This window comes from Salvia splendens, chromosome 1 (assembly GCF_004379255.2).
Source record: "Salvia splendens isolate huo1 chromosome 1, SspV2, whole genome shotgun sequence".
Classification (NCBI taxonomy): Eukaryota; Viridiplantae; Streptophyta; class Magnoliopsida; order Lamiales; family Lamiaceae; genus Salvia; species Salvia splendens.
In genome coordinates, this window is record NC_056032.1 from 44,795,287 (window position 1) to 44,800,146 (window position 4,860).

At 38.9% G+C, this 4,860-nt stretch overlaps 1 long non-coding RNA gene across 1 annotated transcript; it reads left to right on the forward strand.

Moving 5' to 3' along the window:
- The first annotated feature begins 395 nt into the window (after nucleotides 1-395).
- LOC121754922 lies at nucleotides 396-2,743 on the forward strand. The gene is made up of 4 exons (XR_006040587.1): nucleotides 396-996; nucleotides 1,070-1,142; nucleotides 2,046-2,109; nucleotides 2,552-2,743. It is a non-coding gene; the product is annotated as an uncharacterized LOC121754922 (long non-coding RNA).
- Nucleotides 2,744-4,860: the final 2,117 nt, after the last annotated feature.

Here is a 4,860-nt window from a genome sequence, read left to right on the forward strand (position 1 = left end):
TTGAGCTATACATGTAGATATTAGATCTTGAGAAACAAAATGTGGTGAAAATGCTTTTACAACAATAACCTTTTAGTGCTATACGGGATATCTATATAAGTGGTTGATTGATACGAGATTAACGAATGAGTGACAGAGTATTTACGAACAGTGGTATACAATAACATTATAGAGGAAATTCTGTTAACTACCGTAAGGGAAATGAAATGGAGCCCTACGATCAAGAGCAATAGAGCTCGTACTCATATTTTGAATTATGAAAAAAAAATCAATGCTATCATAGATTGGATTGTGCAAGAGTTGAAAAATAAATTCGTTGAAACCGTGAAAGTGATGTATGTGAAAACATCGTGAATACTTGGAAGTCGTTTGAGAATTGGATGACAAAAGAAATTTTGGGGATGATACTATTTCAACTATAGTTGTTAATTATTAAGCGATACGAGGAAACTGCTTGGAAATCGGATTACAAGTTAATGGAGAAATATTTTATTCGAATGATATAAGCAAATTTCGGGACGAAATTTTTGTTAAGATGGGTAGATTGTAATACCCCGACTTTTTTTTCTATCTTTTTAGTTGTTCTTGAAGGGACGTCGTTTGTGTAGCCGAAAAAAAAAATTTCCTTCAATTCTTTTAGATGTTGATGGAATAGCCAGTGTTTTTTTTTTTTTGAATTTGGGCTAGGATCTTTTTCTTTAGTTGTATGAAGCCCAATTGTTCAAATTAAATGAAGTCATTTGTGAAGCCCAAAACCAATTCTTCCTAATTCTATTTTGCAGCCCAATTTTACTTCAAATCTTTTCACCTCCCAACATCACACGGTTCACCAACATCCCTACATCCCTGAAAAATCTCCAACCAAAATATGTCATCTCCGTATATTTGCTTCAACTGCACAATGCAGTTTCCTCATTCCTCCAAAACAAAAGAAAAAAGAAGAGGCACACTGTGAATTCAACATCCATTCTGCCGTATTTTCTTTCTTCCACAAAGGTAATTTCTCTTCAATCACATGAATAGGAACCTCCATATTTTGATTCCATAATATAAATTCTTGAAATCACAGTTGAGAAGAAATAGTTAGAGTAAGAGAGCCGAGAGTCCTTCAAATTGTTTTCCTGCAACTCTTTGCAATAAAGGTATATTTCTTTTCCTAAATTCCACTGCATATCACCACGATAGTACACCCATGAGAATTTAGTTCATCCTTGAATGTTCTTGAAACTGTTGAATGATGTGTTTTGATAAAGATTTAATCTTTAATACTTTTAGTAGCCTTCTTTTTACCTTCGAGCTCAATTCTTAAAGTTCCAATGTCTGCCCAAAAATGTTTGAATTGAACATGTTAGAAAAACTTAATAAAAGATTTAGATTGGGGGAAAGGGAGAGAGAGATCTCACCTGTCGTGAACGGACAGTGGCTGCGGCGACGGAGGCCGAGCGTGACAGGGGCAGCGGCGGCGATTTCCAGTCGCACGCCGGCGAGCTGGGGCGGCTGGAGCAGCGGCGGCGAGCTCTTACCGGCGAGACCGAGAGAGAGGGAGAGTTGTGACTGGAGTGGGATTTTTTTTTTTTTTTGTTCCTGTGAATTGAGATTTAGAGAGATCTATGGTGGGAACTGAGATTTTTTGCTCCATGGAGTGTGTTTGTTAGGAGAGGAAGGAAGAAGAGATGGGAATTTTTTGCTTTTAATTTTGGGTTAGAAAAATATGTATATACACGTATGGTGTAGTGGCAGGGAGTATAATTATTTTTTCTTAATCTTTTGTGAGTATCATGATTCAAGCCACTTTATTTCTTTCAGTTGGGCTACCTTAATTATTTGGTTTGGGCCGGGTCAGAATTTGTTTAGTTTGGGTCAAATTAAATAGTGTTGGGCAGTTTCCTTGGCGATGAGCTAAATCAGAAAAGTACGAGGACTTTATGTTATTTTGACGAAAAGTTAGAGGATGTTTTGAGCATACACAAGTAGGATGCATGCATTGTTTTAAATTAAATTATTGTGTAAAGTCTAATTTTTGCATATCATATTATTTTCAAAAGGGTGAACTTTTGCACGCCATTTGAGGTTGGGACATAAAGTTTGTTGAGGAGCTAAGCTTGCGAGGTGGGCTCTCTTTTTAAATAAGGACTATGTCCTAAGCATATTTATTTTTGCGAAATATGTTTGTCATGCCATATTTTGTGTTGCTATGAGACCTATCTGAAGTGGCTTTTGCTATGTATGGTTAATCGAATTCGGGTCTGACTAGGGAGTGAGTCCCTACTCAGGCTAGTGTACACCCCGTAGATCGTGCGCTGTCTCTTTGAGTTGGCCGGTCTAGTGGCTTGGAATGTGGCCACATTCCTTGTCATGTATGTTCAGATATGGTATGGTGATGTTGATGATGTTGGTGAAGTGTTTTAGTGACTCGGGTCCTTTCAAAGTTAAAACCCCGAGGTCACTTGTCAATGGCATGATAAATATTTTTTATTGAAAATGTTTTCGGCATGAGTCCACTGAGTGCATCAAGTACTCAGCCCTGCATTTCTTTTTAAAAAATGTGCAGGTTGAGCTGTGACTAGCGCGGTGGGTGTTGAGCAGAGCTGTTGAAGATTTGCCTTTGTTTTAAATTTCCGAATATATTGTGTCTTCATACATAATATTATTCTTCTCTCGAATGCTTCCGCTAAATATTGTTTCGTTTGAGTTCGTGTATTGTTGAGATATTTTCAGTTGGAGTTGTTGATTGTTGCAATGATACCCTGATTTTATTCGAGCTATTCTCAATTGTTTCGAGCTATGGTCAAAGTGTGTTGTTTTTCCCTTTCTTCCCCGCTTCTTTAATCTTCCCCTAGTCGCGATCAACCGTGTTTTCTATCCCTAGAAAATGCGGGCGTGACATTTTCATGCGCAACCTGAGATTAATTTTCCTGTGGGCTCAAGGCTTATTGCCTACCTGGGATTAATTTCCCTGTGGGCACAAGGCTTATTGCCTTGGGACTTTGCAAGCGTGCAGACCTGGACTTGTCTGAGGGTAGTCAACTTACATGCCCGGGAGCGTGCAGACCTGGACCTGTCTGAGGGTAGTCAACTTACATGCCCGGGACCCGCCTGAGGGTAGTCAACTTACGAGCCAAGAGGAGGCTAGTTCGGACGTGACCGAGAATGTTTCTATATTCAAAATGGGACTATTTTTTGTGGGCATCCCAATGACAAAATAGGCAATTTTTCGTTGACGGACGAGTATTATTTTCACTAATTAAAAATTACTATACAACATAATTATGAATTATATAGTGTAAAAATTAATTATAATACAAAAATTATAAAGTTTAATAGAGTTAGTGAACCATAATTAATAATCTCAATCTGAAATATATATAAAAAAAAACTAAAGGAACAAAATTATTAGCAACTAATAAAAATTGAAAGTGTGACAATAGAAGTGAAATAGAGAATTTCATATATTTTACGAACCTTGCAGATAGATTCGTTATGAAGGTGGACCATGGCAAGACGCACCTCTTACGCATAGTCAACGCCGCCATGAATGAGATCCTCTTCTTCGGGGTGGCGCGCCACGCCCTCACATTGATCGCGACCGACGGTTGCTACACCACTCCGCTCACCAAAGACTACATAGCGATTAGCCCGGGCCAGACAATGGACTGCCTCCTACGTGCCGACCAGGCCCCGGGCCAGTACTATATGGCCACCTAAGAGCATCCGCAACGCGTGCCGTTGCGGTGCCTTATTTCGTTCCGGAGGAACGGAACCGCGGCGGCACGCGTTGCAGCAGCCCGTGTCGTCGCCATTCCGTGCCGATGCCGTGCCGGGTGCCGTTCCCGCGAGACGCGGCACGACACGTTCCGCCACGCGCCGAGGCGACGTGGCGGCCTCCCATTCGACGCGTGACGCCCACTCGCTGCCCCGCGAGTGGGCGTCGTCACGGTGACGCAATAATTCGATTTTTTTTTAAAAAAAATCGAATTTAATAAAAAAAATATTTTTATTTATAAAAATTGTTTTTTATATTTAAAAACAATTTTTACAAATAAATGAATACTAGAAATTCGTATTAGCCCATATATATTTGATGGGCTTGCGAATTTATGAAACTCATTCTTGGTTGTCTCTCTTTTATAGAGACATCCTTGAATGTTTTTTGTTCCACTTTCGATGTGGGACAAACTCATCTTGGTTGTCTCTATTTTATAGAGACATCCTTGAATATTTTATGTTCCACTTTCGATGTGGGACAAACTCATTCTTGATTATCTCTATTTTATAGAGACATCCATGAATGTTTTATGTTCCACTTTCGATGTGGGAAAAACTCATTCTTGGTTGTCTCTCTTTTATAGAGACATCCTTGAATGTTTCATGTTCCACTTTCGATGTGGGACAAACTCATTCTTGGTTATCTCTATTTTATAGAGACATCCTTGAATGTTTTTTGTTTCACTTTCGATGTGGGACAAACTCATCTTGGTTGTCTCTATTTTATAGAGACATCCTTGAATATTTTATGTTCCACTTTCGATGTGGGACAAACTCATTCTTGATTATCTCTATTTTATAGAGACATCCATGAATGTTTTATGTTCCACTTTCGATGTGGGAAAAACTCATTCTTGGTTGTCTCTCTTTTATAGAGACATCCTTGAATGTTTCATGTTCCACTTTCGATGTGGGACAAACTCATTCTTGGTTATCTCTATTTTATAGAGACATCCTTGAATGTTTTTTGTTTCACTTTCGATGTGGGACAAACTCATCTTGGTTGTCTCTATTTTATAGAGACATCCTTGAATATTTTATGTTCCACTTTCGATGTGGGACAAACTCATTCTTGATTATCTCTATTTTATAGAG